Source organism: Eleutherodactylus coqui, chromosome 6, assembly GCF_035609145.1.
Source record: "Eleutherodactylus coqui strain aEleCoq1 chromosome 6, aEleCoq1.hap1, whole genome shotgun sequence".
Lineage (NCBI taxonomy): Eukaryota > Metazoa > Chordata > Amphibia > Anura > Eleutherodactylidae > Eleutherodactylus > Eleutherodactylus coqui.
The window spans coordinates 56,642,791-56,666,082 of NC_089842.1; the positions used below are offsets into that span (position 1 = coordinate 56,642,791).

At 43.7% G+C, this 23,292-nt stretch overlaps 1 long non-coding RNA gene across 1 annotated transcript; it reads right to left on the bottom strand.

The window, feature by feature from the left end:
* Nucleotides 1–798: 798 nt before the first annotated feature.
* LOC136632176 (uncharacterized) lies at nucleotides 799–16,997 on the bottom strand. Its single transcript, XR_010793140.1, has 3 exons — nucleotides 16,985–16,997; nucleotides 16,141–16,212; nucleotides 799–917 (listed from the first exon to the last, which is right to left on the bottom strand). It is a non-coding gene; the product is annotated as an uncharacterized lncRNA (long non-coding RNA).
* Between the last annotated feature and the right edge of the window lie 6,295 nt (nucleotides 16,998–23,292).

Consider the following 23,292-nt stretch of genomic DNA (forward strand, 5'->3'; position numbering starts at 1 on the left):
TCACAAAGATGTATTATAGCCGAATATTCAGATCATTGCTTTATATTCCATTTCTCAAACCTTGCAATAGGCATACCTTGCAAAGCATGACACCTAGACCTAAATGGTTGTTGCTTTTATCAGTGCTTTTCTTTCTACCTGTATGATATTGTCCACAATTAAAGCGACCTTCTGGGCCTTGAAAAACAAAGATGGGTGCACCAGCTTTTCTGACTACCTGATGCATGCTGAATATTAGTATGCATCAATAGTTGAGATACTACAGCAGTATTATTGTATCTTGACGCCACCAAGAAGTCCTGGTGGAGACAAGACTGACTGCCTGGTGACGCCCCCTGAAGCTAATTGGCTGGAGGGAAGGCTCGGCTGCAGGTCCTGTCAAGTAAGTATAATAATCCCGTCCCCTGTTAATATTGCTTTACACTCCTTGATGTGCCTCCCCGGCCCTCTAATCCCCGCTCCTGGTCTGGCCTCACAGCCTCACACCTGTTAATACACGTCCCCGCGGCAGGACTTTGTTCCTCGGCCCTGTAATACCCGCCCCAGCAGTTTGGTCCCGGCGCTGTGTGCTCTGTCGTCCCCGGCTGTGTGGTCCCCGCTGCAGCTGTTTATGTAAGCGGGCGTTCTTTGCAATTCCCCGGCTGTTAATGCAGCTCCCCTCGGCTGCACTGTATTCCCCCGGCCTGTAATCCACGCTCCTGCACGTTGTTCCCCTGCGCTGTGGTGGCCGCTGCTGTTCAGGGAGCTCCCCTGTGCTCCCCGCTGCATCTGTTTATCTCACCCACCACTGCTTGACATCACCGCTGAGGCTCTGCGTAGTCTCCCGCGTGGCGCTGCTGCTCCCGATATCCGCTGACAGGCCACGTCACTTCTGCCCTCCCGAAGAAGCTGGTGCGGCCATCATCCTTAAAAGGAACCTGTGAGCAGAAAATTACTTATCATTTAATCAGTTTTTTTTACTACAATCATGTTTTTTTTAAATGCTGCTGCTATATTTTGAACATTTGCATAAAAAAAGTCTTGAAATATACAGTTTCACAATGACTACTGCGTGAGTCAGGATAGGCTGATACTATTTTCTGTAGTTAACTTGTCAATTTTGCTGTGTAGATTATGTTAATACGAGCAAAGTCATTTCATTATTATTAGCTGATGGGCAACTTAATGACAGCTCTTTTGTTCTGCTGGAGGCCTAAATAAAGTAGGATATTATCACATGCATATAAGGCTCAGTTTACAGCTTCCATACCCCTCCCTGTTCTCTGGGGTATAGGCCTGCACTCGATCACTTCCTGGGGACTACAAGGGTGGCTATACACACTAGACTAGATAGATCTCTGATGAACACTCACTGAACTGATAGCTTACCCAGTGCCCCCATACAGATGCATACAGAGCATGCACAGTCATGAGATAAACTAAGTACACCTTCTTTGAGTTCTATGGTTTTATGTATCAGGACATAATAAATTTGGTCATTAGAGGGTCTTAAAATTATGTCAAACTGCAGAGGCACCCTTATTGCACCAATAAGTGCACCCTTATTGTTTCAATAGAAATTAAGAGGGTAAGTAGCAATCAGGTGCTGCTAATCAAATGCCCTTGATTAATTGTACATCTGCAAGTGTGACCATCACTATCAAAAGCAGAATTTTGGGCAGTTTGCTGGTCTGGAGCATTCAGGTGTGTGTTAAAAAAATTCCAAGGAAGAAACACATCAGCAGTGATTTTAGAGAAGCAATTGTTGCTGCCCATCAATGTGGGAAGGCTTATAAAGCCATTTCCAAACAAATTGAAGTCTATCATTGTACAGTAAGAAAGATTATTCACCAGGAGAAAATATTCAAGACAGCTGACATTCTTCTCAGGAGTGGATATTCCATTTGCAAATTTACCCCAAGATCAGACTCAGAGAAATTGCAAAAAAAAAACCACGAGCTACAGCTCCGACTCTAAAGGCCTCAGTTAGCATGCTAAATGTTAAGATTCATGACAGTAGAATTAGAAAGAGACTGAAGAAGTATGGCTTCTTTGAGAGGGTAACCAGGAGAAAGCTTTGTCTTTCTAAAAAGAACTAGGTAGTATGCTAAAGTTTGTAAATTTGCATCTGAGCTAACCACAAAACTTTGGGATCAATGTACTTTGGACAGACAAAACCAAAGTGGAGATGTTTGGCCATAATGCACAGAGCCATGTTTGGTTAAAACCAAATAAGGAAGATAGAACAATATTCTGCAGCGCCACCCAATCTTTGTTAAGACCTGTATAAAGGATCAAACATTGATTTGCAGAAATACTGCCATCCAATAGGTGGCACTGCAGAGGTATGGTTCCATCCTCCTTATTTTCATATTACCCAGAGGAGCATGCATGGCCTTATAAGTCTCCTCACTCACCTCAAGGAGAGACAATACCCCTCCTGACTGGTGAAAACCAAAGACAGCAAATTGTCAGAAATGCCTTAAAACAACTGCCAAGCACGGTGGTGGAGGAGTGATGATTTGGGCTTGATTTGCAAGCAAAGGACCTGGGCACCTAACAGTCATTGAGTCGACCATGAACTCCTCTGTATACCAAAGTATTCTAGAGTCTAATGTGAGGCCATCTGGGTCATGCAGCAGGACAATGATCCAGGGCACATCAGTAAATCTACATCAGAATGGCTGAAAAAGAAAAGAATCCAGGGTTTGTCAATGGCCCAGTCAGTGTCCAGACCACAACTCAACTGAAATGCTGCGGTGGGACCTTAAAGGGCAGCAACTGCAGGCAGCATGGACCTGGGACAGGCATGCTCATTACTCCAGTCTATATTTTATTCTGAAATGCTGTAGCCAGGGGCGTAACTATAGAGGGTGCAGGGGATGCGGTTGCACCCGGGCCCAGGAGCCTTAGTGGGCCCATAAGGCCTCTCTTCTCCATATAGGGAGCCCAGTACTATGAATAAAGCATTATAGTTGGGGGCCCTGTTACAGGTTTTGCACTGGGGCCCAGAAGCTTCAAGTAATGTCTCTGTGCAGCATGGTTTAGGTATGGGTACGGGTACAGATACAGATAGAGGGGGGCCCAGCTCACCTATTGCATCAGGGCCCCTTGAGCCTTTAGTTACGCCCCTGACTGTGGCGTTTCAGAATAAACATACTTTGAAGTTTGACTCACAGAGGTGGGCCGCACTGGCCTCTTCTAGCCCGCATCATGCAGAGTGACAGCTCTCCCCCAACTTGTGTATAGACAGAGAGCTGTCACTCTTCATCCACCCCTGTGACTCAGATCTCAGCTTCGAGTCAAACTTCAAATTGTGTGCATTCTGAAACACCACAGCGTTTCAGAATAAAACATACACGGGGTGATAAGCATACACGACCAGCATTAATGCGAACTGTTGTTGGGACCGCATGAACCTGGTGACAGACTTCCTTTAAGAGAGCAGTGCATAAACGAATACCCATAAACCTCAATGAACTGAATCAACATTGTAAAGAAGCGTGGGCCAAATTCCTCTAGAACGATATGAGAAACTAATAAAGTCATATAGAAAATGAATACTTCAAGTTATTACTGCTAAAGGTCGTCCTACAAGCTATTGATTCATAGGGTGTACTTAATTTTTCACAGAGTGCTTCTGCATTTTGAACTAGTTTTTGTTAATGGGGTTTTCCAGGACGATCAAAGGTTATATGGCCTTAAAATAAAGAAAGATGGAATACTCACCTATCTTGGTGGCTCCCTATGCAGCACTGTAACCCCAGTGCCCGCTGCATGGAACCTGGATGAATTGGCAGGTGGACGGTCACGTGTCGTTCATTGTGTATGTGACCACTCAGCCACTCACAGGCTTCAGTGGTGGCTCTCTATGGCCATTTATGGGTCTAATTCCAACGGCTGGTCCTCATTGATCATAAAGTTATCCCTTATCCTGTGGATAGGGAATAAGTTTAGATTTTGGTACAAAAAGAGAAGCCTGCAGTTATTCGAACTATTTGACAACTACAGTATGTAATGCTTGAACGAACCAAGTCCACCACAGTAGGGATCCCTCTCACAGTGTGGCTCTCCATCCTGGCTTAAAGAGGAGGAGTCCCAAGCAGGACATACTTCTTTATAAGGTCCATATAATCTACGAGGCATATGAAAAGAGGTTGTGCTTAAAGGCCTTTATAATAATAAAGGCAAACTATCCTAACATGTACAGTTTTGGAGCATCTTTGCATCTTAACCATGACTCTGCATTATGTAGTCCCTCTGTTTTTCTGCCCGGTGTTTATGAATAAATTGACAACTGCTTGTTACCTTTCCCCTTGTGAAAAAGGAGTGTCCCTGAAGGCTGTTCTATTAGCACTGATTGGACAGTGTCAAACTATGAAGGTACACACCCCCAACTAGTAACACCCAACTGTCAATTCATTCATTTTCAGGAAGAATAACAAAGGAACAGCAAAACATAGAGTTCTAAGAAAAGATGCTCCAGAATGGTTATTTTATGGTGCATTTTCAGAAATGACAGGAGAGCCAACCGGTTCTCTTTAAGGAATTGCATAATTAGCAATATTCAAATAACTTCATTGGCACTACTTCCTTTAGGGCTCTTTCACACGAGTGTAGGTGATTTTCTGTCGGCCATGTCACAGCCACAGTGCGACCGAAAATCGTGTGAACGGGCACACAAATCTCCCATTTGTGCACCCGTTCAGACGGTCCAGGTGTGACGAGTATACGCCAAGCCATGGATACCGTAGGGCGGGGGTAGACAGTTTAGCTCTGTTAAACTGCCTCCCCCGTTTTGCCCCTCGCCAGCTCTTGGCAAGGGAAGGGGACAGGATGGGGAGGGAGTTAGTGTGCTAAGCTCCTGCCCCCTCTCCACCACTTGTCAGCTGCCAGCAATGGGAGAGGGCAGGAGCTTAACTACCAGCTCCCGCCCTGTCCCGCCCCCTACCATTGCAAAAAGCCGGCAAGAGGTGGAGAGGAGGAGGGAAGTGGGTGGGAGTTTAGCAGGCATGCTGCTAAACTCCCTCCCATCTCCCTTCTCCGGCAGCTTCTATAGGCTCTCATAGCAGTCTATGGGAGCCCCTGCCATATTCCGTCCAGAAGATAGTTCCTTAACTATCTTTTCTGGCCGGTGTAAAACCGCCTGACCGGAATGCGCACCGTATTCGCTATCTTGGCCGGCTGGGTGCTTTTAAGCTGCGGCAATACGCTCATCTGAACTGTAAACCAATGCATCAGATGGGCAGAGTATATTGGCCGGCCGTGAAAGCGTGGCCGATATACACGCATGTGAATGGAGCCTTAAAAGCAGGATTATTCCAGTAATAAATCTATGAGACTGCAGATAATGTCATATTACACTGCTGCCTTGTAATCTCTGATCGCACAATATAGGCTCTGTTTGCAGCAGCCTACATTGACTCAATACCCAAGTTAATTTGGATATATATATATATAATTATAATCTTTATTTATATAGCACCAACATATTCCGCAGCGTTTGTATATATGTAGTATAGTATATGAGGAGTGTACGTTTTTGGTTGTAACTGTACTCACTACAGTTGTGAGATCAACATTTTTAGAATAGTGCAAGACAAACTCCAACAGTTAAATGAAGCCTGACACTATCACAGTCTGCTAGACACATCATTTAAGTAGAGCAGGCCCTGCCCATGCCTTGCCAAGTAGCCTGACAATAGTCTTGATTTAGCGTTCATACATTCTGGTAGTTTACGTCTCTGCTCTCCGGTTAGGGGTTTCTGGAGAGCATTGATTGTTCTGTCAGGGCGGAAGGTGCATGCTTGGAGACTTTTAGCTGAATGGATGATGAACAATGAACGCATCTTGTTCCGTTTTTGATTTGTCATCAGTTCTGTAAAAAGTCTATGGAAATGCCCTATTCTTTTCAAACCATCTGTAATACAACTCTGTTAACTCTGTGTTTACCACAAAGTGTGCCGATGATTATGGAAACATTTCCCCAGACACGTGCACGATAACCAGATGGGGACACACTTACAAGTATACTTATGCCAGTTTCCTAGTGCAACAACATTAGAAAATGTGGCATTTGCACCCAATGGTATATTTTTGAAGCCCCTACACGTCTTTTTATGAGGCATTAAAAGTGTACATGCACTTTTTAAACATTTTTATTTCTGTTGCGTTTTCTATTCCCCTCTGGAGAGCGTACTGCAATTGCATAAAAATGGAACGCACTTTCTAGGAAAAAGACTGTAAGTGAACTACAAGAAATCCCATAAGGCCACAAGCAGTAAATTGAGCAGGGGTAAGCAAAGTATTGGAGTATTTTATATAAAAATGTAACCTAATTTCGTCTTCCTGGAGACTGTATACCTTCAGGTCTCATGCACACAAGAGAATCACAAGCATAGAGCCTCTGTGGCAGCAAATGGGGCTGTAAGCACTAAGTGTACCACCATATGGTGTTTCCATAAAGCGTTATATTATTGAATTACGTACCTCGGTATTAGCTAAGGCTATATTGTATGTGCTTACAATTCAGATTTTGTTACTTTGTTAAAACACCTTGATTAGAGTAAAGGAAATATTCATCTTTCCAGATCCATCTCTTGTATATTAGGTAACTGCATGGTAAGCTGTTCACTAATATGCTTTTATGACCTGTATAGTCCCCTACCCAAGTGGAAGCAATTCCGGTAATGGAGGAAATATGGGACTGGTCTACCCAGGGGTACCTTGTAGTCATAAATACCCTAAAGAAGTTGTGCCAGGCTAGAAAGTTATCCCCTATCCACAGGATAGAGGATTAGTTTATAATCGTAAGGGTTCAACCACCGGGATCCCCACCAATTGGGAGAACAGGGGACCCAAAGCTATCCACATACATACATGAGTGCCATCTCTCCATTCAATTTAATGGGACATTTGGAAATTGGCAAGTACAATGCTGCATTAGCAGAACCCAGGGGTGCCTCAAGCCCTTCTGCTGAAGCAAAATGTGAATTGGCAAGCCCCCTGCAAAAAAAAACTCATTTGGTGGGCATTGAAAGTGTCCATACACGAGATGCTCAATAGATATTTGAAGCATTGAAACTTGTCTGAAGTTACAGAGTAATAGGGCCCCTAGTAGTGACCCCAATAGTATGTGTCCCCCTTAGTGGCCCTAATAGTAATAGTGACCCCCCCTAATGGTGTCAGTAGTAGTGACCCCCCCATTAGTGGTTGCCCTAGTAATAATGACCCTTGTTAGTGGTCACAGTAGTAATAGTGACCCCTATAGTAGCTCCAGTAGTAACAGTGTCTCCGTTAGTGGTCTGAGTATTAACAGTGACCCTCATACTACAAGCTACTGATTCATAGGGTGTACTTAATTTTTCACAGAGTGCTTCTGCATTTTGAACTAGTTTTTGTTAATGGGGTTTTCCAGGACAATCAAAGGTTATATAGCCTTAAAATAAAGAAAGATGGTGGGCATTGAAAGTAACGGTGCCCTTGTTATTGGCCTCGGTAGTAATAGTGACCCTCATAGTGGCACCAGTGGTAACAGTGCCCCTGTTAGTAGCCCCAGTATTAATAGTGTCCCCCTTTGTGGACCTCTGGCTGGGTAGCAACTCAACATCATCAAGTGTGGCCACTGCTGCTCTAATCAGACTGTGACACTTGACCTCTCCGCCATCGGAGTACAGGCTGGCATCTTGGGAGATCAGGGGTCGCTGTCAGATTACAGCATCAGCAACGACCACTGGACAAGAGCTATAGACTGAGCGAGTTAAATGCTTGATGGTGTCAGGTTGCTATGTGGCCGGCTGGCAGCTGAGCTGACAATTATTTTTTACCAGCGATTAATATGGTGACTTACTGGCCAGGTGGCAACCCTAGCGCCGCCCCTCTGAGGTGCTGCAGACTACCACCTGAGGTGACAGGCTTAGGTTGCCTCATGGTAGAGGCACCCCTAGCAGAAACGTGGACTAAACACTGTACTAGACCATGGATAGCTGCATCCTGGTAATGCATATACACAGCTTTCTCACAGCTTTTACACATGATTTGTATATCATTTTCTTTTCCTGATGGGATAAAACTGCAAACAAAAGTTTGAAAAAAGAATGATGCCAAGTCCTAACAATCAGCATCTTTAGGCATATTGGGGCACAATTCCCTAAAGGAGTGCACCACAAAAGTGATGAATTATGCACCAGCAATTTTCATACATTGCCCTAAATGTATGAGGCACTTGCATTATTTTAAGAATATTCTTTGACAACTAAAATATTTTTTTTTGTAAAGTTGGTGCATAAAATACTCAATAGTTGTATCCCATTTGCCATGATCAGGTGCCAAGTTTTGGTGCAAAATATTAACCCCAATATTCACCAATCATGAGGTGGTGCAAGAGGGAAAACAGTGCCAAATGTATAATGCCGCTTGTGAGATTTTGATACATTTATTGCAATATTTGCTGACTGTGAATGCACCATGTCCATTATCTATATAGGCAACATTCTTCACGTCTCATATTTCCAATGCAGTTAAAGCTTTGTAATTAAACTAACAGTGACCGGCATCGAAGCAGTTAATGAATCCTTTCTTTCTTGTCCTGCTGAGGTGACACATTCATCCTCTTCCTCCGGCACTGCTGCTGCACTGCATTTATCAGCAGAGAATACCGGCTGCATTTAACCCCATGGCTCCTCGAGCAGCATTGCCGGCAAAAGCGCATAGTTCAGGAAAACTGTGCTGCTAACAGTCTAGGAATGCAGATAATCTGACATACTTAGCAGAATATTTTCTCTCCTCATGTCCTGTCATAGTTTTGCATATCTAGGTGATTTTCCCCAAACCCACTCCCCCCATCATCACCCTTTGCCCTTCAACTGTGAAGTAAGATCCAGTACAAAGGCTTGTGCATCCTTCTGTTTCCCCCCTCTCCAACCCTCCCACTGGAGGTTGGCTTCCCCTTTAAAAGTCCCAACACATGCTAGCATGCGGATCTGATGCAGACTCTTGCTTGCGACAACAGGAGAGGCTGCTGATCTGTGCAGTTTGAGCTGCCAGAGATCCCTTTTAACAATGTCATTCTGCTCTGACAAGGCACTGCAGCACTCAACTTTCACTGCTTGGAAAGGAAGTCACATTCTGTCTGCCTCACTAATGCCCACATCTCCGGCCTGTGCCCACTGACTGCAAGTAAGTGACAGACAGCACTGCTCTCCAATATAGTCTGACCTCATGCATGTTTCATGCCCCTCTTTGCTTTTCTTCCTAAATCCTTTTACCCCTTTGGGTTGCAGCAGCACTGCTGAACCTCCCTGTGTCATACTGCAGTGGCACTGTGCATTCTGTCAGCCACATACCCTCAGATGTGCTCGTCTCTTTTCCCAATGTCATACTTATATTTTCTGTTTACTTATTTATTCTTTTTCTAGCCTATGATGTTATATTATTGTATGTTTATATATCTGCTAAACTTCATTTAGCTTCTGAATTCAAATGCAAAAGAATGAACAAATATTACCACTAAATTTGCACTATGTTTTTTATATATTTTATCTGTTTGTTTTTTAATTTTACTTTTTATTGCATTTCATTATTTTTGAAACTCGTTTATTTATTTTTGTAACTGCTTAACCATTGCTGACTCTTTCCAGACATTGTGATAGACATTTTTTTTCTCCCCCCAGTGCTTTCTAATGTGCTACAGAATGGCTTTTAGATGCAGCTAAATCCACATACTTTGATGGCTTCTAGTTAAGCTGTTTATTGCATGTTAATGAGTATGTCTAGTGTGATAAGTTATATGGGATGAATGCATGGAACATAATGCAGCAAGTGTATAGACTCTGCATGATAACAAGGAATGTTTTAAAAAAAAAAGTCCCAAGGAACTCAGCAGCTACTGATATCACACAGAGGCCTGACCATATTCCTACGAGTAAAGGGTTAAAAGTACACTGACCAATAGGCACCGGACGGAAATCTATTATAAAATGTTTTAAAGGAACCCGTTTATATCATTGGCTCAGATGTAACATTTTAGAAAACGATCGATTCTATTTCACTGGGGATTCTTGGAATTTGAATTAAGATTTCATGTGATTGTGTCAATATTCATTTAGTTAACTGCGTATGACTAATGCACAATATGTGTATCCTGGGAATGGACATTTATATATATTTTACAATGGGGGGGGGTGGTGTCACGTTTTCATTAAAAAGTAGCATCACCTCTACAACTGCTGCAGTTACACCACGGGTGTGTAAAACGTCAAGCGCATTATATGGAGAGAATTGTCTATTAAGCGTAAGAAAATCCTGATGAAGCAGAGCCAAGTATAGTATGGCAAGTAACTCTCTGGGCTGCACCACTTTCTGCAGTGGGTTTACCTGCAGTCCCATGTAAAACCAAAGGCAACACCTCGTGCTATAAAGACGATTCGTGCCACATTATAAATTCCGCTCTTCCATCTATATTTTATATTTTAATCGGCTATCTAATAAAATAAAGCAGTTGAATAAAATACACGACGCACTTTGCAGACACTGCGGATTTGTGCTTTATGAAAGTACCAATAGTGAGTCCTGACCGATATTGTAACTGGCTTATAACGGACCAATCGTAATTTCTACTTTTATTGGCTCGCCTGTACCCCTGGCTTAAAGCCAGTTTTGGGGTGTAGAGGTCACCCATCTCTGCATCATGTGAATTAAAACTTCCCTGCTGGCCACTGGGGACAAATCAATTCCATTAGGGTAATATTTGGTGGAGAACGTCTGCATGTCCCTCGCGCAGTGCAGTAGTCTGACGGAGGTGCAGAAGGTTATATGGAGAAAGAAGACTTGGATGACATTCGATACAATATATCCACAGCAACTAGTTCGGAATCATTCGAGTGATCTATCTATATATCACCAACATGTTCTGCAGCGGATATTGTGTCACCTCAGCTCTGTCTCTAGTTAATAACTTTGACGTCATGCTATGCAGTACATTTTACGGCCTTTGCAGATTACTAGAACGAAGGGTTAAACATCCTTTGCCCTTATATCTCAGGTTTAATTACTGAGCCCCCCTCTTTTAGTGTGACCTCTGATTTTCTGCTTCTGCATAGAAGCCATTGCAGCACATTAGCATCTGCAATATCCCTAAGAAGTTGCACAGAGTATACAGCAGCTCCAACAAGGTGACTTTGTGTGCCGGTCAAGGCAGCAGTCACATCTTTGTCCCATGCCCATAAGCATTAGAAACGGGGATTTCCTTGATGTGCCTGGGCTTGTCCAGGCTTGTCTGCCTTGCCTGTCAAGGGGGAAGGGATTCATCTGGAGCCCTATTCTTAAGGATTTCCCCGCGCTCAGATATAGTCTCAGCATTGCTGTAGATGACTTGATGAGGTAGCTTTTTCCCTTTATCTTGAAGCCTTTCCCAGTCCCTCTCACATTTGCCAATGCACCACAGGCTTGGACTGCAGCAAGCATTTGTGCTGTTCCTGCAATGACTCCTCCTCGCACTCATCTGCTGAAATGCAGCATTGATCTGCTCCGTATAGGGCCCTGTTATTTTTACCACTGACCCCTCCTATAGCAGCATCAGGTCAGTCAATGCACCACAATGCAGCTTTTCTGCAAGATTGCAACGTGAGCATCTTTCACGTGATTTAACATAGAACTAGTTGGAAGTTGCACTTGAGACAATTGAAGCATAGGGTAAGGGATGACATTGGGAGAACTAATAGGATGTGCAGCAGCCCTTGGATGACCTCTGCCTGCGCTGTGCTAAAATCGTAACCTTCTCAGCTTTGCAACATTTGTCATCTTGCATTTCACTTCTGCAGTGATACAAAAGGATGAGGTGATCTATAGACTTTATATGGAGCAGCATCAATTCAGCCCTGCCAGAAAGTAACTATATGCAATGGCGTATAGACTCGGAGCCTATTTAATGGCGCATTTGGATTTTTTTATTTAACTCGTTAGTTTTCAATTAATGAACTGGCTGCGAACGAGAATAATGGCCATTAGATTGGGAATGGGGTTCTGCTCACAGTTTTTGCTACACAGTGTGTGTGTGTGTGTGTATATATATATATATATATATATAATATATATATATAAAATTAGTATATTTTTGGATTCAGAACAATAAGCCGAAAAAATTCCAGTTTCGCTTAAAAAAAAAAAGAGAAGAGGAAAGGTCAAAGTATCCGTCATACAATTGCATCCTTTTCTTGCAGTGTACAAAGACGGGAAACAAAAAAGTGATGTAAGCTTTGCCTTAGGATATATTCAAGCACAGACAAATCTACAATGGCAATTCTTAGCGAATCAGCAGCAGTAAAATTTGCCTCCGTTTTTGCTGCAGGTTTTGGTGCAATAATTGGCTGCGGTTTTCACCCTCTCATTTGAAGGGAGGGATGGTAGGGGATCTGCCGAATAAATGACATGTTGCAAGTTAAAGGCCTCATGTCCACGGCATGCGTGGATTTTTCATGCGGATTTCCACAGCAGATGCACTGCGGGTCATCTTAAAATAGATTTTTTTTTACCCTTGCGGGAGATCATGGATTGCACGTTTTTTCCGCAAGGATGTACACGAATGCACTAGCCTGCGGCGTATTTTCGCTAATACGCCACAGCCACCTGTGCACATTGGGCCTTAGATTCTGAGTCGCAGGTCAATCTGCAGAGTGGATTTCTTCCTCCGCATGTGGATGAGATTTCTTAAAATGTCATCCACATTGCTTGTACTTTAAGATGCTGTGGATTTTCAACAGCCGGTTTCGCAACATGAAATCCACAGCATTTCCACTCTATTCTCACACCCTGAGATGCATAAAAAATGCATTTTGACACAACATGTGAAGAGGGCAGGAACAGCTGGGCGCATGCGCAAACACACTCGCCGCTACGGAACGTATTTGCGCATGAACAAGTCGAAATTCTTTTTTTTTTTTTTTACCATTTAAATTTCACTCTAATGTAGGAAAAAGTAAGAAGATAAGCCCTGCCCTATCTTTTCTCACATGTAGTAATATCGTGGGAGAATCCCGCTAGTCAAAAATGGAACCATTGGAATCAATGGTTTTGTGCCGCCATGTTTTGCAGCCGTTTTCACGACATAACGTTAGTTATTTTTTAGCCCTTACTATAGTTTTGCGATGATGTTATTGGCTGCAAGGTTTTTGCTGGTAAAACACATTTATTTTAGGCCTCTTTTAGGCTATGTGCGCAAAAATCACACATGTAAAAAACATGCGGCCATTAGAACTAATGGTTTCCTATGGGAACGATCAGATGAAGGAATCTGAACGTTCCTGAAGGAAACCATTGGTTCTAATAGCCGTTTGGTTTTTTTGCGCGTGTAGCTCCCCGTGTGAATGAGCCCTTACATACTTCATCTGCGAAAACCGCATGGTGAATAATCACATTAAAAAAGGAGGAAATCCCATACGGTTTTCAGATGCATGTTTTGATAAAATTATCAACTGTATCAGGCGTATGTTGTCTGCGTATTACACACCTATTTTTTTATGCGGGTAATACGCAGTACACAGCAAATACACATGTAACATGCATACTTACTGCGTAATATTTAATAATTACGCCCCAAAATAGGACATTCTGCCTTATTTTTCATGCGCATATAACATGTGGGTGAAAGACGCAGATCAGAATGCTCACTGTAAATCAATGGGCTTTTAGTACTGTGCTCTTATGCTCGTAATATGCAGACAAAGTACGCCCGAGTGACTAATCTTTTACTTTGGGCTAGGCCAACTTTTCCATTTCCTTCCAGCGCACGTCAGGGTACTGGAAGATAACCATACACATAAGGCCTTCTTCACACAAGCGTTTTTACATGGCTAATTTAGCTGTGATAAAAAATTGCGACCATCTGAAGCATTGGTTTTCAATGCATTCATTCAGATGAGCGATTTATAACCGCGGTGTCCGAATACGGCGTCCGATTTTATGCATGGCAGGAAAACATAGATCTTGCCCTATCTTTGGCCGAGATACGCTGGAGGCTCCCATAGGCTTATATGCGAGCTGTAAAAGAAGGGAGGGGGAGGAAGTTTAACAGCGTCCAACACTGCGAAAAGATTACAGCTGGCTCTAGTTACATATTAGAAGCCAATCCGAGGATTTGTGCCGACCGAGGGATTTCTGGGCTGTGGCATACTTTCGTTAATACGCCGCAGCCTTCTGTGTGAATGGACGAGAAAACATGAATTTTGACTGACTTGATCGCAGCTATTCTTCGTTCACGCATTTTTCGTCTGCAATGTGTGAAAGAGGCCTAAGTCAATGACTCTCACTTCATACATGTGTGTGTATATATATATATATATATATATATATATATAGTAGGCATCCCCAATAACCAGACAGAAATGTTTATGGGCCACTCCCTCCTCACCTAATTTTCTGTAACACCCTGGATATGTAAATTGCACCTACTTAACTGCAGTGCAGCCTCCTGATTTTTTTTCCCCCCTCTTTTCTCTTTCTCTGTGCTAGCAATCCCACGATGCATCAGCACAGCATCACAGGACCAGCCAGAGCCTGTACCATCTGTGCCTGCTGGGAGGACAATATGAATATCATTACCTTCCATGTTCTCCTAAACAAGCCAAGGACCATAAATATACAAAAGGAGGGTGAGCTACTATTGCCTTGATTATAACTGTGACAGGAGCCTAAAATCATTAGCAGTAAGGGCTCCTGTCCACGGGCAGTTCGGACCCCGCATGTGAGATTTCCGCTGCGGAGTTCGACCTGGTGCCCAGCCGGTGATCCCAGCGTACCTGTCTATTATCTCTTTTCTATGCTGCGGATGTGCCACCCTGCGCTACGGCCTGCATGCGCAATACAGAGGACGCTGCGATGTCGCAATTGCGATGACGCTGCTCCCGCAGCTATTCTGCAATAATGATTGCAGAATGGCCGTGGAACAGACTGATTCCATTGACTTCAATGAAAGCCGTCAGTGCGTAGCCCGCACAAAATCGCAGCATGCTGCAATTTCTTCTCCATGAGTGGAAAAGTTGCAATTGATTTCCGCTCCTTGGCAGGAAATCGTGTTTTTACATTGCATGCTATGGGGCTGGATTTGCTGCGGAGTCCGGAGGCAGAATCCCGCTCTGGACTCCGCAATGCAAATCCGTCCGTGGACAGGAGCCCTAACTGTGATAGGAGTTTACGACACCCCCCCCCCTTCCCCTGTGAAAAGCCTGTGTAGTACAGTCCATATAATCTCGTTATACAGGATGTCCTGGTGGCTGAGACTGTTCTCTTTAGGAGTTACAGAGAGAAAAGTCACAGTAAGATCACATGGCCCATCTAAAGAGAAGGACTAAAAGAATAAGGCAATACTAGCTGATATATATATATATATATATATATATATATATATATATATATATTGGGTGACTAGTTACATAATGGGAAAAAAAATATCATCGTAGCATTGCTTTAATAGCCACATCTTTTACATCCACTGACAATAGCCATATTTGCAAACAGTGCTAGGTCTGTTCGTATTTATTAACCTTTTGTAATCCAATTATGGATTCAGGGTTTCCTAGGGGGTCTTTCTCTTATTGCCATTATACAATGGCGCCATCCTCTGGCTAGAGACAGTACTGCAGTATGTGACATGCCGGAGAGGGCCCCGACAACAGAGCAGCTAGCAATATACAGTAAGAATACCCTGCCGGACGTCTTCTGACATCAGAGCGGCACAGGCTTTAATCAGAATGTAGGAAGACGTCAGACAGTGGATTGGAAGAAGTTAAGAGCAATCTATGCAAATATCTTACTCGTACGCAGCGTTTTTTGTTTTTTTTTCAAAGTCTGAGTGCCTCACCACCCGAAAGTGGGTGACAGGTATGTTAATGTTAAAATATGTGAATCAATAGCTTGCCCTAAAATTGAGATGACGTGCATAGTACTTTGTGGACGTTTAGAGCAAAAGGGATCACAGTTGAAAAGCACTGAGTGCTCAACAGGTTAATCAGCCCTCTTCTCACTTCCGACTCCCCTCTGTAAGCTCGGCTTCTCCTTGGTTTGGGTGCTACCACACATCCTAAGATCGGCAAGCGCCAAGACGTTGTTTGCCAACTCTTGGCGCTGGCCTACTTTGAATGCTGACCTGGGATCTGGTGAGCAACTTACCTGTTTGCAGCAGGTGACTGCTACTTCACTCGGTTTTGTTTTTTAAGTTGTGGCTTGATATAACATTGGGGACTGGAAGAGAAAAGAATTCTGCAGGTAAACGGGCAACTTGACCAACACAAAACTGTACAGCACATGGGAAGAGTGGCACAAGGCCGTGTGTGCCACAACTACTACAGCAGCCTGTCACAAAGCACATATATATAAAAACTACACACGTTATATGCAGATCGTATACTCTGTGTCATCAGGGCAGTTCAGAAGCGATGCAGATGACATCCCGAATCTGCATCCTGTGTGTGCCCTAAATAAATTTTTTGCAAGAAGGCCAACCTGATACTTTTTAAAAAGAACATGGTTGGACTACAGTTTGAGGGCTTATTTACACGTCCATATATTGGCCGGGTTTTCATGCCCGGCCGATATATTGGTGTGCCTTTCTGCAGAGGAAGGAGGCGGGCCGGGCCGGGAGCAGTGCACTGAGCTCCGGCCCCCTCTCCTCCCTTCGCCACTATTTGCAATGGGAGGGGGCGGGACTTAGCTCCGACCCCGTCCCAGCCCTCCTATTGTAAACTGCTGTGAGGGGGCGGGAGCTCAGTGCACTGCTCCTGGCCCGCCTCCTCCCACTGCAGAAAGGGACACCGTATATCGGCCGGGCGTGAAAACCCGGCCGATATACGGACATGTGAATAAGCCCTAAAGGTTCTACAGCACTATGACATCTATTTGATCACCAAAACCCAAAAAGGCAGCAGGTCATAAGGGTATGTATAATTCTGAAACTACAGTAGGCATCAAAGGGCCACTTTAAGGAAAACACATTTTTCTATCCCAGCCATCTCACCTCTTTGCTTGATACACTCTGGAGGTTTCCTCGGTGTGTTGCAGGCATTTTCATGCAGAGCAGCCTCCTGTCTGATGCTTGGTAGTGAAAATTTTGCTTCCATTTTCACATCACTATGATGAATCAACGCAGCATTAACTAGAGATTGTACCATTTATTTCAGCTGGACAGACAGTTTAGTTATCATTACCTTCTATATCTGCCTAAATAAGCTAAATACCATAAGTATACAGTTAGGGGGATGAGCTGTGACCTTCTCTATTATAACTGTGTCATGATTATCATCGGTAACTGTGATAGTTAAGTTTGTGTCAGGGTCCATGTAATAATATCACACAGACTGAGAAACTGACTAGAAATTGAATACATAAACCCAGGTAGATCGTAGCCAGTCAGAATTGGGATCACATGACCATCAGCAGAAAAAGAGGCCAGGAGTTTCTGAAAGAAAGGAATAACTAACTAAAGTAACAATAGTGATTTAGTCCGGTTTCACATCTGCGTTGGAACCTCTGGTCGGAGATCTCTTTACAGATCCGGCTCAGAATACCGGAAGAAAGAGCTCTGCCTGAAGCCCTTTTCTTCCGTCCAGAACCTGGGCATCTGGCTAGACAGCGGGCCGGCCCAATTATAGTCAATGAGTTCCGTCTGTGCTTTTTGGTTCTGTCCAGAGACTGAACCATTCGGCCGCAGGGATTCTCTTTTTCTGCTCCCCGAATGGAACAGGAAAGCGGAATCCCCAACGCAAGTGTGAAACCACCCTAATATGGACTGGGGGGCAGGGGCGTAAATATAGGGGATGCGGTAGCACCCGGGCCCAGGAGCCTTAGGGGGCCCATAAGACCTCTCTTCTCCATATAGGGAGCCCAGTATTATGAATAAAGCATTATGTTTGGGGGCCCTGTTACAGGTTTTGCATCGGGGCCCAGGAGCTTCAAGTTACGCTTCTGCTGGGGGATAGCTACATAGTGAATGACAAAATGGTCCATTAAAACTGACATTTCGTGTTGCATTTGGAGCAGCCACTCGTTTATTATTAGTTGTATTGAGCCATTTAAATTGCTTGCTGGATTTTTATTTATTTATTTATTTAAAAGCTGAAAGTTTCTCAATTTGGCAAAAAAAAACAACAAATTTGCTTTGGGGATTGAATAATATTGATTGCAACTGTGTATATTGTGCACATTGCAGATTTTAGCGCAGATAAAGCTGCACATTGCAATGAATGATCTCTGTGGGCAGAGGTGCAAAAGTTTATCTTGCAGCCCCCCCAACTTCTCTTAACGCAGAAGCGTAACTTGAAGCTCCTGAACCCCAATGCAAAACCTGTAACAGGGGCCCCAACTATAATGCTTTATTCATAGTACTGGGCTCCCTATATGGAGAAGATAGTCCTTATGGGGCCCCTAAGGCTCCTGCGCCCGGGTGCAACCGCATCCCCTGCATCTCCTATAGTTACGCCAATGACCAGGGGGTAAATTGTGCAGTGACAGATAGGGCATATTGTGAATTTGAAACTCTGCCTCACGCTTTTAGAAACAGTTGCAGTTTTTTGACACTATGAATATGGTTGATAAAAATCCCATTCATTTACATTGTACTGCATTTTGTTGCAGAATTGCAGCATGGATTCAGCAACCAAAACTTTGCAAATAAATATGCAAAGTGCAAACCTTGCCTTGTCTGTTACGGGGTTCCAAATATTCATTACATGGAGTACAATTAAAGTTTGCAGCTGAATTTGCTAATGTCACCAAGAGAAAGCAAATGCAATAAGCAACCTGACCTCAGTGCTGTTAGCCAAAGGTGTTGTTTGTACTTAGGTTTTCATCGGAGTTATTCATCCTATAGCCGTCAGGTGAGTTTTCAGTTCACAGTGAGGAAAATATGTACAGAATCTGTGCATAATGTTATAAAATCCAGGATGTGCCACGGTCCAGAGGGAGTCTGTATATGTAGATACAATGCAGCTACTCTACAACATTACAGTCACATTTTGGACTTAAAGGGGTTGTCCCACGCCGAAACGGGTTTTTTTTTTTCAACACCCCCCCCCCCCCCCCCCCCCCCCCGTTTGGCGCGAGACAACCCCGATGCAGGGACTTAAAAAAAAAAACAGCACAGCGCTTACCTGAATCCCCGCGCTACGGTGACTTCTATACTTACCGGTTGAAGATGGCCGCCGGGGTCTGCTCCCTCCGTGGACCGCAGCTCTTCTGTGCGGTCCATTGCCGATTCCAGCCTCCTGATTGGCTGGAATCGGCACGTGACGGGGCGGAGCTACACGGAGCTACACGGAGCCCCATAGAGAACAGCAGAAGACCCGGACTGCGCAAGTGCGTCTAATTTGGCCATTAGACGGCGAAAATTAGACGGCAACCATGGAGACAAGGACGCCAGCAACGGAGCAGGTAAGTGAAAAACTTTTTATAACTTCTGTATGGCTCATAATTAATGCACAATGTACATTACAAAGTGCATTAATATGGCCATACAGAAGTGTATAGACCCACTTGCTGCCGCGGGACAACCCCTTTAAATGGGTTATCCTGGCAGAAAAAAATGTTGACAGAAGTGCCTAGTAGAGTACCAACATAAGAGAAGTCATGCTTACATCACCGGTTTACATTCCACCAATGCCCCAGTAAACCACTGATCTTCACTTTCGACTGAAGCAGCAATGACTTACCGACAATGGGACATATGACTACTGCAGCTAATCACCAGCTGAAGTGTTATGATGATTGGCTGCAGTGGTCACATATCCTTAGTGTCGATGACGTCATCGCTGGCTTGCTGCTGCAGAAAGTAGTAGAAAGTGGCTGGGGATCGGGCACCAGGAGAGGGGGTGAAGTTTGGGGAGTATGGCTTTTTTGCATTGGTGCTGCACTCTGTGCTTCTGTTAAAAACCTTTTTCTAACCAGATAATCCATTTAAAGCAATGTTCGGATCCAGGAGAAACAAGTTCCATGTGAGATCTTATATGCCGAAAGGGGGACTGGATCCAATGAGAGGAAAGCAAGGATAATTTCCTTTTAGAAATGCCTCCGTGTTCCCTCCATACAGAGGTGGAAATAAAGCCTACAGCTGGCCACACACGAGCTAAACTTCAGACAGAAAAGCCCAATATCAACAGATTTAGTGCAAATTACCATTAAAGGGGTTGTCCGTTTGCAAATTATTGATGGTCTATCCTCAGAATAAGTCATCAATAGTAGATCCGTGGGGGTCTGTTGCCTGAGCCCCCTGCCGATCAGCTGTATGCTGAACTGAATCAGGACCCACCCAGACAGCTCTATTCTTGTTGTAGTGGCCAGGCTTGGTATTACAGGCCAAGTTCTCAATACAGAATACAGAGTTCTTAATACAATACCAAAGCTGGCCACTACAGCAAGAATACAGCTGTCTGCTTCCTGCAGAAATTAATTCAGTGCACAAGCAAACAGCTGATTAGCAGGGAGTCTCAGGTAATGGACCCTTGCCAATCTTCTAATGATGACTTATCCTGAATGATAGGCCATTAATAGTTTACAACCAGACAACCCCTTTAACCTACAGACTATTTGAGAATTTTAGCCTGTGGTATTGTTGCCATTACCTGAACTTTATGGTATGATTGGCCATGGATGTCTATTTGGTCTTCATACAAAGTGTGGTCAAACCATAATATGTAAACATCGACAACCGAGAAAGTTATCCAACATATTTTTTAGTTGCATCATCAACAATGAGATATGATGTTGATGTTTGATGGACCAATAAAAAAATTCTTGCAAAAGAAGACATGTCCTTTAAAGGAGTTGTCCAATTGCAAACTATTGATGACCAGTCCTCAGGATAGGTCATCAATAGTAGATAGACTAGGATCTATCACCTGGGACCTCCAGCAATCTAGGTCCATCCGCTTGTTTGCTGAGCTCATTTCTGCAGGAAGCAGACAGCTCCGTACTTGCTGTAGTGGCCTGCATAGGTATGGCAGGCCACAATCCCATTAAAGTGAATGGCCTGTAAATCAAAGTTTGGCCACTGCAGTGATAACATGGCTGTCTGCTTACTGCTGAAATCAACTAGGTGCACCAGCACAGTGGCCGTGAGAACTAATTGGGAGTGCTCCCAAGCAACAGACCATTACCGATTTACTATTGACCTATCCTGAGGATAAGCCATCAATAGTTTATAACTGGACGACCTCTTTAACCTTTTTGTAAGCAATACATTACTTCTTACATTGAGGAAATAGTAGTTTTCTATTTGTTATCTTGTATAATGGAGCTTGAACTTTAATATCTTCATAACGATTGTTCTGTGTCATTATAGGGAGGTCTGAATTCTTCTAGTCACCTGCTCTGGTTTTGCAGGCTTACGTGATTTGGGCTGTTACCTGGCGATGATATACACACACCCACGTCATGATAGGTCACTGTAAAACTTCCTCATACCTGTGTGTTTATGTCTCTTGGATGAGTGAAACGGCTGAGAATAGCTACAGGGAAGGGACACCATGTGACAACTGTGGAATCTGACCCTGAAATCCTTTCTTAAATACAAAATCTTATGTATTTTATCTTCTGCTCTACTTTAGATTCCCATGATAGGTAATCAGATTATATCTGCATGTCTACACACTCTGACAAATTGAACTTTTAGGCTGAGGTCACACAGGTCGTATTCCCAGCAGAAATCTTGCGGTTTTGCCGCAGCGAAAAAACTTGAAATTTCCACAGAGAAAGCACAGCATTAGCCGCGAGTTTTGGAGCGGCTTGGCCGCATGCTTTTCCGTTGAGAGGAGCACGTCCGCAACGGAAGAAAAAAAAATAGACTTGCTGCGGCCGGGAAATTCGCGGCGCCAGCTTCTGCCAGCTTTGCAGAGATGGATTGGCCGTCCCATGTGGACGAGATTTTCAACAAATCTCGTCCACATGGCTGGCTAAGTCCGGAATTAGCGGCCGCAGGCGGATTTGCCACAGCGAAATTCCGCACGGAATTTCCGTGGCAAATCCGCCCTGTGTGAACCCAGCCGTAGGCCATGTACATCTATCTTTTTTTTATCAGTATGTTTTGGGGAATTAAGACATTTTGTAATTGGTTTTGTTTAAAGTTATCTGATTGATTGATATTGCTCGTATTGTTTTGCAAGGCACTGCAGACTGGAGGAGTTAAAGCTTAGTGATTCTGTCAATCAGAATAAACTGACAGCTCCTACCCTAGCCTGCTCCCCTGCTGGAAAGGCATTCATGGCCTTTCCACTGAGTTATTACAGAAGACCGTGTCGGAGGATGGAGGAGGAGATCAGGAGGACAGAGAGCAGAGAAAGCTACTATCACAGTGGGCTGTAATTCACTTGGGGTGAAGTATCTGCTCTTATTAGCAGTAAGGGGGAAACATACTGGCTGCTACTCAGTGAGAGGATGGGATAGCTGTGTAGTATTAATTGAGCATGGTTATACTACACAGCCTCTGAAAGAGGAGAGGTCAGGTGGAGCAGAGCTTGTGTGTTCATGATAGAGACCAGCTGATCAGTGCTAAAAATGCTCCCAAGCGATAAACTTGGATACAGGAGATCCTACAAACCAAGGGGCATATTTATAAACTTTTTAATGTCAGTCTTTGGTGTAAAAAGTTGCAAATTGTTTATGCAGGTGGTCATCTGTGCAAAAAAATTTGCAACTTTTTTCCTTTTTGAGCCCGTCTCGGCAGTTTTTCAAAAAGTGTGTAGGGCTTGTTGGGAGGGATATGACTGTCCCGGACTGACGGATTTATCTATAATTTACATCAGAAACTGGCATAACTTATTCCACAAATGTATGCCAGGTCGGATATGATGTACATTTCTGAAGAGATGCCGAAGATACACTGAATAAACGAAGAGGTGTGCACCGTGCTCTAGGGATAATTTTACTAAGGAAATGCTGGGTTTAGTAATTTCCCCCCCAAGTGTGAGGCTTCCTAAATGCATGAGAAGGAAATCTCAATGCAAAAAAAACAGATAAGTGTATAATTTTTTTCTGCAAGGATTGAATAAGATGTGTGTATTGATTTTTCATGTACAAAGGTTTCCATAACCTTTAACTTTCCCCCATCTGACTGACTACTGATTACTTCTAATCAATTACCACCCTGCATAGAGCTTGTACAGCTGCACAGTCAGGAGTCACAGAGCTTCCTTGCACTGGCTTGCAGGCATCATCAGACTTTATATGTACAGTACAGAGATTTTCTCCCAACACCCCCATACATATGGAGCATGTCACCGTTTTTTTGCATACATTTATCAATAAAAACACCTCTGTATGCCTGTGTATGACTAT